At 35.9% G+C, this 11,862-nt stretch overlaps 1 protein-coding gene and 2 pseudogenes across 2 annotated transcripts in view; 2 read left to right on the top strand and 1 right to left on the bottom strand.

Moving 5' to 3' along the window:
* Positions 1–10,179, top strand: part of LOC111873765 (DNA repair protein RAD51 homolog 3) — a 32,567-nt gene extending 22,388 nt beyond the window's left edge. For both annotated transcript variants that reach the window (XM_033755203.1, XM_023868711.2), the window contains one exon: positions 9,949–10,179. The gene's annotated coding sequence lies outside the window, so the exon portion shown is untranslated. The remainder of the gene's footprint in view (positions 1–9,948) is intronic.
* On the bottom strand, positions 2,165–3,280 carry LOC111873762 (annotated as a pseudogene).
* Positions 4,775–7,002, top strand: LOC111873745 (annotated as a pseudogene).
* Positions 10,180–11,862: the final 1,683 nt, after the last annotated feature.

Raw genomic sequence — 11,862 nt, 5'->3', positions numbered from 1 at the left:
AGACGGATGTGCCGCTGATGCTCCTTCAACCTCGTGTCCACGGAGCGGCCTGTCTGCCCAATATAGACCTTCCCGCACTCGCATGGGATACTGTATACACCCGGTGTCCTTAGGCCCAGGCTGTCTTTAACCGGCCGGAGGAAATTGGATAATTTGTATGGAGGCAGACCCACTGCTTTGATGTTGTGCCGGGACAGCACTCTGCTGATACGGTTGAATATGGTCCCGACATAGGGAAGGAAGGCGACTGAGCCCGGTTTGTCTTCAGGCCGGCTGATGTTGGGCCGACGGTTGAGAACTATGTAGATCTGCTGGTTGTTGTATCCGTTGTACACGGTGCCAAATCCCAGAAGACTGCTTTCTTCATAGTCACCGCCATGAAAGCCTCAAATCTTACATCTCTTCTTGTTTTAGTTGATTTGAAGTATGACCTGCCCGCTGAAAGTTGTTGAAGGGCTGCGGTATTTTGGCTGTGCAAAGGTAGCATAATCATTAGCTTTTTAATTGTGAGCTGGTATGAATGGTTTGACGAGGCATTGGCTGTCTTTAATTTAGGGTTGTTGAATTTGTTTTTTGGGTAAGAATACCTAGATTTTTTTATGGGACGAGAAGACCCTATAGAGTTTTATATAGTGCATTTTCTTTGGTTTGTTTTGCTCATGTTAGATGTTACTGTATTTTGTTGGGGCGATGAGAGGATAGGTGTAACTCTTCTTTTTTGTGCTTTCACTTATTTGTGCTTTTTTGATCCTTTTTTATTGATTATAAGATTAAATTACCTTAGGGATAACAGCATAATCTTTTTTGAGTTCTTATTGACGAAAGGGTTTGTGACCTCGATGTTGGATTGAGATGAATTTTTGGTGTAGAGGCTTTAAAATTATTTTTGATTAGGTCTGTTCGACCTTTAAAATCTTACATGATCTGAGTTCAGAGCGGCGTGAGCCAGGTTGGTTTCTATCTATAATTTTCTTTTATTTCTTAGTACGAGAGGACTGGATGTTTGAAATAATTTTCTTGATTTGAGGTTTATTAATTTACTATTTTGGCAGATAAGTGCGGTGGATTTAGAATCTATTTATGTGTTTTTGTTAGCGCAGGTAGTGAGATGGGTGTTTTTTTTTTCTGGCAGTTGTTTTTCTTTTGTTGATTGTTCTTGTTCTTGTTGGGGTTGCTTTCTTGGTTCTTCTTGAGCGGAAGGTTCTTGGTTATGTTCATATTCATAAGGGGCCTAATAGGGTTGGTTTTGTGGGGTTATTTCAGCCTTTTAGTGATGCTATCAGGCTTTTTACCAGGGAGAAGTATTTTCCTTTGGTTTCTAATTATTTGTCCTATTATTTTTCTCCCGTGTTTAGTTTATTTTTATCTTTGTTGGTTTGAGCACTAATTCCTTATTTTAGAGGTTTTATTTCCTTTGGGCTGGGTTTGTTATTTTTTTTTGTGTTGTACTAGTTTAGGTGTTTATGCTGTCATGATCGCTGGGTGGTCTTCTAATTCTAATTATTCTTTGTTAGGGGGTCTTCGTTCTGTGGCACAAACGATTTCTTATGAAGTAAGTTTAGCTTTGATTTTATTGTCTTTTGTTTTCTTGGTTAGTGGTTATGATTTGATCAATTTTTATTATTTTCAATCTTATTTGTGGTTGATTTTTTTTGCTTTTCCTCTTTTTTTGGTTTGATTTGTTTCTTGTTTGGCAGAAACGAATCGTACTCCTTTTGATTTTGCTGAAGGTGAGTCTGAATTGGTCTCTGGTTTTAATATTGAGTACGGTGCTGGTGGGTTTGCTTTGATTTTTCTTGCTGAGTATGCGAGTATTTTGTTTATGAGATTGTTGTTTTGTGTTAGTTTCTTAGGGTGTGATTTAAGTTCTCTTTTCTTTTATATTAGGCTTTCTTTTCTTTCTTATTTGTTTATTTGGGTTCGGGGCACGTTACCTCGGTTTCGATATGATAGGTTGATGTATTTGGCATGAAGGGGGTTTTTGCCTCTGTCTTTAAATTTCTTGTTGTTTTTTCTGGGGGTTAGGTTGTTTCTTTTCCCCCACCTTTAATGTGTATTATTTTGAGTACTGCAGTAAGTTATTAGGGGGTTTTAACCCCTTTATTTGTGCTTTCTAAACACATGCTTGTTCTGTTTAGCTTCATAACTATTTATTTAGTTGGTCTCAGTGTTTTGTTTTTAGTGGTGTGATGATGTAGTATGTGAAATAGGCTACAGTTAGGGCTTGCCCTGTCATGATGTACGGGTCCTCTACTGGGCGGGCCCCGATTCATGTTAGTAGAATTATGGTGTTAGTTATGATTCAAAATATTAGTTGGTTTGTAGGGTAGAATTGGGTTCCTGTAAATTTTGATTTGTAGGCTGGCAGGGCGAATAGGATTGCGATGGATATTACTAGGGCGATAACTCCTCCCAGTTTGTTAGGGATTGATCGTAGGATTGCATATGCAAATAGGAAGTATCATTCTGGTTGAATGTATACTGGGGTCACCAAAGGGTTGGCTGGGATGAAGTTGTCTGGGTCTCTAAGGAGGTAGGGTTCTTTTAGGGACAAGGTTGACAGGGCTGTAAATAGAATAATGAAGCCTACGATGTCTTTGGTTACGAAGTATGGGTGGAATGGGATTTTATCTGTATCTCTTTTTAACCCTAAGGGGTTGTTTGACCCTGTTTGGTGCAGAAATAGTAGATGTACTATTGCTAGTGCTGCGATTACAAACGATATGAGGAAGTGGAGGGCGAAGAATCGTGTTAGTGTGGCGTTATCTACTGCAAAACCTCCTCATATTCATTGGACTAAAATAGTACCGATATAAGGTACTGCTGATAGTAGGTTTGTAATTACTGTTGCTCCTCAAAAAGATATTTGTCCTCATGGTAAGACATATCCTAGGAAGGCTGTTGCTATTGTTGTAAATAGAATTAGTACCCCAATCGATCAGGTGTGTACTAATTTGTGTGATCCATAGTATATGTTTCGTCCGATGTGTAGGTAAATGCAGATGAAGAATATTGAGGCTCCGTTGGCGTGTATGGTTCGTAGGATTCATCCATAGTTTACGTCTCGGCAAATGTGTGCTACTCTGGAAAATGCGGCCTCTGTGTTAGGGCAGTAGTGTATGGCGAGGAATAATCCTGTAGCAATTTGTGCGATGAGACAGACTCCTAGCAAGGAGCCGAAGTTTCATCATGTTCTAATATTGGTTGGGGTGGGAAGGTCAATTAGTGCTCCGTTGGCAATTTTGATTAGGGGGTGAGCGGTTCGTATGGGTTTGTTCATTTTATGTTGTTTGTCGGAGAGGGCCTTTTGATACATCAGTAATTTTTACTGCTACAATTAATGTTATTAGTAGGTATAGGGCTATTAAGATGGTTATGGCCCCTCTTGGTTGGTTGTATAGTTTTCTTGTTATTAGTACGATTTCGTTTCTTGTTGTGTTATGTGTTGTTGAGTCTCTTCTGTCGGAGAGGATTTTATTTCTTATTATCGTTGATATTATTATTGCTACGGCTGATACTGTTGTTATTTTTATCGATAGTGCAAATATTTCGTTTGATGCTAGTCTTGCTACGTAGATAAATAGTACTAATATCCCTCCGACAAAACTATGAATAGGATGTATTGAAATCAGAATCTTTGGTGTATTATGCCTCTGATTAGACATATTATTATTGTCTGTATCAGCAATAACATTCCTATGGCTAAGGGGTGGTTTATTTGTGTAAATATTATCCCCGACAGGGCTCTTGCTGCTATTAGTATTTTGATTTCAAGGGGTAGTTTAATTTTAAAATGTTAACTTTGGAGGTTACTGATGGGGACAGAGGTTCTTTCCCTTGAAGTTTTAAAAGGTTATACTTATTTTTGGTTTACAAGACCAATATTTTGGTTAAATTATTAAATCATTAGAATGTTAACACGTCTTTATTTTTCTTTTCTTTTCTTTTGTGGCATTTGGGTTTTTTCTTCTAATCGTAAGTATTTGTTGGCTACTTTGTTAAGATTAGAATTTATTGTTTTAGTTCTTTTTGTTATTGTTTATTCTTATCTTTGTTATTATGATTATGAGCTTTATTTTGTGATGCTTTTTTGGGTTTTTTCTGTGTGTGAGGGGTTGTTGGGCCTGTCTATTTTGGTTTCTAAATTCGTGGCTTTGGTAATGATTTTTTTCAGTCTTATAGACTCTTGCAATGTTAAGGTTTTTATTTCCTCCTTTTTTTAATCCCTTTGTGTTTTTGGTTAGGGGTTGGTGGTTGATTCATGGCTTATTTTTTATGGTTTCTTTCTTTTTCTTTTTTGCCTTTCCTTGTTTTATGGGTTGGGGCAACCTTAGTTATATGTTTGGTTGTGACTGTCTTTCTTATGGGTTGATTTTGTTAAGATTCTGGATTTGCGTTTTGATGATCATGGCGAGAAAGCCTATTTTGCGTTCTGTTTATTATTCAGGCTTGTTTTTATTTTTCGTTGTTTTGTTAGTTATTTTTTTATTTTGTACTTTTGGGAGAGTGGGTTTATTTTCTTTTTATATCTTCTTTGAGAGTAGTCTTATTCCCACTGTTTTTATTATTTTAGGTTGAGGGTATCAGCCAGAGCGTCTTCAGGTGGGGGTTTATTTGCTCTTTTATACGTTATTGGCCTCCCTTCCCTTATTGGTGGGGATTTTTTTTTTTTGTTTTTAGTTCTTTACGTTCTGCTAGTTTTTTCGTTTTGTCTGGGGCGGGGGCCTTGAGTGGCTTTTTGTATTTTTGTATAATTTTTGCCTTTTTAGTTAGGATGCCTATATTTTTGGTTCATTTGTGGCTGCCTAAGGCTCATGTGGAGGCCCCTGTGTCTGGTTCAATGATTTTGGCAGGGGTTTTGCTTAAGTTAGGGGGTATGGTCTTTTACGAGTTTTTCCTATTTTGGCGAGGTTTTTTGGTTTTGGGTTGGTCTGGATTTCTGTGAGATTAGTAGGGGGGTTTTTGGTCAGTTTAATTTGTATACGTCAGACGGATCTTAAATCGTTGATTGCTTACTCTTCTGTTGCTCATATAGGTCTTGTTATTGGCGGTATTATGACTCTGAGATATTGAGGGGTTTGTGGTTCTTTTGCTTTGATGGTCGCGCATGGTTTGTGTTCCTCTGGGTTGTTTTGTTTGGCAAATATTTCTTATGAGCGAACGGGCAGTCGTAGCTTATTGATTAGCCGTGGTTTGTTGAGCTTTATGCCTAGAATAGCGTTTTGGTGATTTATATTGAGTGCTTGTAATATAGCTGCTCCTCCTTTGAATCTTTTGGGGGAAATTAGATTGCTTAATAGTTTAGTTTCTTGGTCTTGGGTTAGTATATTGTTTTTGGTGGTTTTGTCTTTTTTCAGAGCTGCTTATACTTTGTATCTTTTTTCTTATAGACAACACGGGGTTTATTATTCTGGTATTTATTCGTGTTCTTTAGGGTATTCTCGTGAGTTTTTATTATTGTTCCTTCATTGGTTTCCATTAAATCTTTTTATTATGAGGAGTGATGTTGTTATGCTTTGATTGTAATTGCTTAAGTACTTCAATAAAAATTCTGATTTGTGGGGTCAGTGATGCATTTCTTGCCTTGGGCTTATGTTTTATTTTTCTATTTATTTTATTAGTTTTATTTTTCTGTTCTTTGCTCGTGTGTTTTTATTTGTTAGCGGTCTCTATTTTGTGTTGAATGATTTGGTTTATTTTATTTAGTGGGAGATTATTACATTAAATTCTGTTAGAATTGTTATAACTTTTTTGTTTGATTGAATGTCTTTGATTTTTATGGGGTTTGTTTTTTTAATCTCTTCTTTGGTTATGTTGTATAGAGATGATTACATGCACAGTGATTTGAATATTAAGCGTTTTATTTTGTTGGTTTTGATGTTTGTCCTTTCTATGATATTTTTTATTATTAGACCTAATATAATTAGAATTTTGTTAGGTTGGGATGGTCTTGGACTAGTCTCTTACCTTTTGGCAATTTATTATCAGAATGTGAAGTCTTATAATGCTGGTATATTAACCGTTCTTTCTAATCGTATTGGGGACGTTGCTTTGCTGATGGTTATTGCTTGAATGATTAATTTTGGTAGTTGGAATTATATTTATTATTTGGATTTTTTAAAAGGCTCTTTTGAGATGACTTTAATTTCTTTGTTGGTTGTTTTAGCTGCTATAACTAGGAGTGCTCAGCTTCCTTTTTCTTCTTGATTGCCGGCTGCTATAGCTGCTCCGACTCCGGTTTCTGCTTTAGTGCATTCTTCTACCTTGGTTACTGCTGGAGTTTATCTTTTGATTCGTTTTAGACCTGCCTTTGGCGATTGGTTGTGTATCTTTCTTCTTGTTGTCTCCGGTTTAACGATATTTATGGCGGGGTTGGGGGCTAATTTTGAATATGATTTGAGGAGGATTATTGCTTTGTCTACTTTAAGACAGTTGGGTTTAATAATTAGTGCTGTTTCTATTGGGCTTGTTAGTATAGCTTTTTTTCATTTGTTAACACATGCTTTGTTTAAGGCTTTACTTTTTATGTGTGCGGGTGTTATTATTCATACCGTGAAGGACTCTCAAGATATTCGTTTTATGGGTAATTTATCAATTCAAATGCCTTTTACTTCGGTTTGTTTGGGTGTTTCTAGTTTTGCTTTGTGCGGCATACCGTTTCTTGCAGGGTTTTATTCTAAGGATCTTATTTTGGATATATTAATTTGGTTGGGTTTTTATTATTTTTTGTTTCTACAGGGCTGACTGTTTGTTATTCTTTCCGTTTGTTTTATTATGTTTTTTTTTTTTGGTGATTTTAATCTGTCTTCTTTCTACAACATCGGTGATGCTGGTTTTATGATATTGTGCGGCATGGTTGGTTTGATGTTGGTTGCTGTTTTTGGTGGGAGATTGTTGAGATGAACAATCTTTCATGTACCTGGTATGATTTGTCTTCCCTTTTATTTGAGGTTTTTGGCTATTTCTGTTAGTTTGTTAGGTGGTTGAATTGGTTATGAATTATCTAGGTTTAATTTGGGGAGTTCATTAGTTTCTTTTTCTTGTTATAGGTGCGTAGTATTTTCTGGTTCAGTATGGTTTATGCCTTATTTTTCTACTTATGGGGTGTCTTTTTCTCCTTTATTGTTAGGCCATTCTTTGAGGGTTTCTGATTTTGGGTGGACGGAGCGCTTAGGAGGCCAGGGTATATATTGATTTATGATGTTCTTAGGTAAGATTAATCAGTGATGGCAATATAATAATTTGAGGTTGTTTTTAATGTTTTTTGTTATATGGGTTATCGTCTTGATATTTATTATTTACTTGAATATCTTATATTTAGAGTATAACATTGAAGATGTTATTGAGGTTTATATTCCTTCAGGTGGTATTTATGAAAGTCCCTTTATTTCTACAGTGAAAATGTAGTGTTTTTGTTAAACTACATAAATAGAAATGTAAACGGAGTTTAACCGCTAGAATGATAAGTTAGCAGCTTTCATTTGACCCTCACATTTCCTTAATCGGAACTTTCTGGTTCAGTTTTACCATTAACAATGGTATACCTCTTTTTGGTTTCGATTAATTAAAGTAAGGGTAATTTCTTACCAATTTAATCAGGTCGAAACTGATTGTGATATTTCACTTCTTGCTTTTAATGAGGAAGACTTTATAGTACTTTTTGGATGCAACCCAAATGTTATATTTAACTACAACCCCTAGTTGGCTCATTCTAGGGCCCCTTGGTTTCACTCATGGTATAGACCAATAATTAAGATTAGTAAGAAGATAGATCTTACTGTTATTCAATATTTTATGTTCGATGATAGTATTACTATGGTTATTGGTAGTAGTAGAGCAATTTCTACATCGAAGATTAGGAAGATTACAGCAATAAGGAAGAATCGCAACGAGAAAGGTAGTCGTGCGGATCTTTTTGGGTCAAACCCACACTCAAATGGTGATATTTTTTTTAGATAGTGCAGAGGTTAGGATTATAATGGTTGTTGTTATTGTTAAGGCTAGCGTTACTGCAATTGTGATTATTATAATTACTTATCTTGTTAATACAAACATCTTGATTGGAAGTCAATTATACTTATTATATTAGATAGGTTTATTTTATCTTCCTCATCAGTAAATTGAAATGTATAAGAACAATCACACTACATCTACAGAGTGCCAATATCATGCGGCTGCTTCGAATCCGAAGTGGTGGTTTGATGAGAAATGCAGGTTTATTTGACGTAGTAGGCATGTTAGGAGGAACGTGGTTCCGATAATTACATGTAGGCCATGGAATCCTGTGGCTACGAAGAAGGTGGACCCGTAGCTTGAGTCTGCAATTGTGAAGGAGGCTTCTAGGTATTCATATGCTTGAAGGATTGTGAAATAAATTCCTAGGATTACTGTGAAGAATAGTCCCTGCATTCTTTGTGTGTAGTTATTTTCTAGGAGCCCGTGGTGGGCTCATGTGACTGTTACTCCTGATGTGAGAAGGATTGCTGTGTTTAGTAAGGGGATTTGTAGGGGGTTAAAAGGTAGGATTCCAGTTGGGGGCCAAGTTGAACCTAGTTCGATAGTGGGTGATAGTCTTCTGTGGAAAAATGCCCAGAAAAATGAAATGAAGAAGAATACCTCTGAGATGATAAATAGGATTATACCCCAGCGCAACCCTTTGGTCACTTTCTTGGTGTGTAGGCCTTGATATGTTCCTTCTCATATGATATCTCGTCATCATTGAATTATGGTTAGGATTATGATTAATCCCCCTAATGTTAGCAGCTCTTGGTTATATTGATGGAATCATTTGATTATGCCCGATATTGTTACCATGGCCCCAATAGCGCCCGTTAGCGGTCAGGGTCTTTGTTCCACTAAATGGAATGGGTGATTTCTGTGTCTTGTCATTAATTTACTTCTCTAGAGTATAAAGTTCTTAGGACTGCAAATACATATGATTGGATTACAGCTATGGCCGATTCTAAGATTAGGAGTAGGATTTATGCAATAATTAGCACACCTAGAAGAGACTGTGTGATTGTTGGTCCGTTATTTCCTAGTAAGGTTAACAAGAGGTGCCCTGCAATTATGTTTGCTGTTAATCGGACTGCTAGTGTTCCTGGTCGGATAATGTTTCTGATTGTTTCGATACAAACTATAAACGGTATTAGGGGTGTTGGTGTTCCTTGTGGAACTAGGTGTTCGAATATATGGTTTGTGTTGTTGATTCAACCAAATACCATAAATCTTACTCATAAAGGTAGGGCTAGTGTTAATGTATGGTTAGATGTCTTGTTCTAGTGAATACATATGGGAATAACCCTAAGAAGTTGTTAAATAGGATTAGCGAGAATAAGGAGACAAATAGGAAGGTTCTTCCTTTATTGATTTTTTTCTCCCCTAGCAGGGTTTTGAATTCGTTGTGTAGTTTTGTTAATAGTGTGTTTCACAATAGCGGGTATCGAGAAGGGACTAATCATATTCTTATTGGGATGAGGATTAGTCCTAGGAAAGTTCTAATTCAGTTTAAAGATAAATTGAAGTTTCTTGTTGAAGGATCAAACACTGAGAATAGATTTCTTATTATTTTCAGGCTATTATTTTCTTTGAGGGTCTTTCTTTTTTTCTTCTCGTTTTGGTTTTTGGGCTTATTGTGTAGTAATTTAGTGTTGCGAATAAAATTAGAGTGACTGAGAACATAATGAACAATCTTAATCATCTTATTGGTATTATCTGTGGCATTAAAAGGGTGCTCTTGGGAGCTATTTTGGCTTGACATGCCAGTGTTATTTATTAACTATCTCTTTTCATCAGAAGTAGTTGCTAATTTACTATTTGATGGTTTAAGAGACCACTACTTGCTTGCAGTCATCTGATGATTCTCTTACACTTGATGCTCAGTTAATAAATGTGTTAGTGTTAACTCTCTCAACTACAATTGGTATAAAGCTGTGGTTTGCTCCGCAGATTTCTGAACACTGTCCGTAAAATAAGCCGGGATGGTTAATAAGGAATCTACATTGATTGAGTCGTCCTGGTGTGGCGTCTGTTTTGATTCCTAGTCTTGGAACTGTTCATGAGTGTAGTACGTCGGCTGCTGTGACGATGATTCGGATGAATGAATTTATTGGAAGTACAGTGTGGTTATCTGTGTCCAATAAGCGAAATGTGTTATTTTCTCTGTCTTTGGTTTTTATGTATGAGTCAAATTCTACTTTAATAAAATCTGAGTATTCATATCTTCAATATCATTGGTGTCCAATTACTTTAAGAGTTAGTGCTGGCTCATGGATTTCATCTATAAGGTAAAGTAGTCGTAAAGACGGTATTGCAATAAAAATTAAAATAATTGCTGGGATGATTGTTCATGCCACTTCGATTATTTGGCCTTCTAGTACAAATCGGTTGATGTTTTTATTGAGGGTTAATGTGGTTATTATGTAGGCTACTACTGTAAGGATTATTAAGATAATTATTAGTGTGTGATCATGGAATGAAATTAATTGTTCTATGATAGGCAATGCTCTGTCTGAGATGTGACCCTTCTTAGGTTTAAATATCTTCCTGATAATTTTGTTTGTCTTGTGATGAGCAGATAATAAATATGTGACACCATGGAGATAGATGTTGTGATGAATGATAAATATTAATGTCTGTGAAGCAAGTTAGAATGGTTTCTGCTATGGAGCATGGTGGTTTCATACTGTTAGCTTCGGGTTTTTGAGTTGCATTGCACGTAATTCTTTTAATCATAAGAGCTCTAAGGACCCCCTTAGAGAAGTCGAAGTAGTAGTTTTCTAGTATCCAGCTCTGTGTTGCACGAATCACAGATTTCATTGTAACATTAAGGATGTGGCCTCCCATATATATTCTTGCCCTAAGCGTGATGACTCGTAGAATTGATTCCACTTCAGTTGTTTTCTTATTGACGTCAATGTCAGGCTCTTTGTGAAGAGCAAGAAAACCATCGCCATGTCTGCAAAAACACTATAACTTAAATGCTACGATTGCAACAACCTACTTTAATAGGACATAGTTCTAAATTACATTTTAATTATGTAACTTATCTCGTTTAAAATCATGTTTTATATTATTATATTACGGTATATTGTTGAAAATCCAACAATACTCTACAGAATTATGTAGTATTGAATTCAGTAGCTTAGGAATATATTAATTGTGTATTTGCCTCATGGATGTTGACTTTCTAAAAAGCCGAAACATGTAGCAAAGTACTGTTAAACATCAACTATTTTTGTTATGTTGTGACGGATTTTAATATGTGTATTATCCTGGACAGAATAATGGCGAGTGCACCAAATTTGACAAACGTGTTTCCTCTGTTCCACAACGAAATGGAAGTGTTTTCCCTCTGAACCATGAAACTGAAGTATGTGTGAAGGAAGAATACATGATACCATACAGTTATTGATTTAACAAAAGTAAGTGAATATAAGAATAGTGGGTGTGTAGTGAGGCAATGTGTCTTTGAGGTTATTCTTGCACTATTAATAATATCGTGTGAATTATGTAAAGTGGTTTGGAAGAAATAAGTTTTAGTGGTTATATGGATAGAGAGTGAATTATATTTTATGAGGGAATATTTGGTATGACAGAAAAGAGGGTCTAGTTTTGGTGTGTAGCTGAATATTACACGTGTGTGTAGATTATTAGTCAGAATGATATGTTTTTTGTATTATTATAAGTACTTGTAAGAAGAGGGTGCAAAGTGAATTTCTAGTTCCCATTGAAGAAGTTACTTTTTGAATTTATGTCTTAGTTCTGTGTGACAGTGGTATGTATAGTGTGTGTTGTTTTGGTTACAGTGTTGTCGAATGTAAAGTGAAGTTTAAATTATCTAGTGTGACATTGTATTTTTGT

The sequence above is a fragment of the Cryptotermes secundus genome, unplaced genomic scaffold (genome assembly GCF_002891405.2).
Source record: "Cryptotermes secundus unplaced genomic scaffold, Csec_1.0 scaffold142, whole genome shotgun sequence".
Taxonomy (NCBI): Eukaryota; Metazoa; Arthropoda; class Insecta; order Blattodea; family Kalotermitidae; genus Cryptotermes; species Cryptotermes secundus.
The sequence above is the reverse complement of the archived record's forward strand: the minus strand, read 5'-3'. Positions and strand labels throughout refer to the sequence as shown.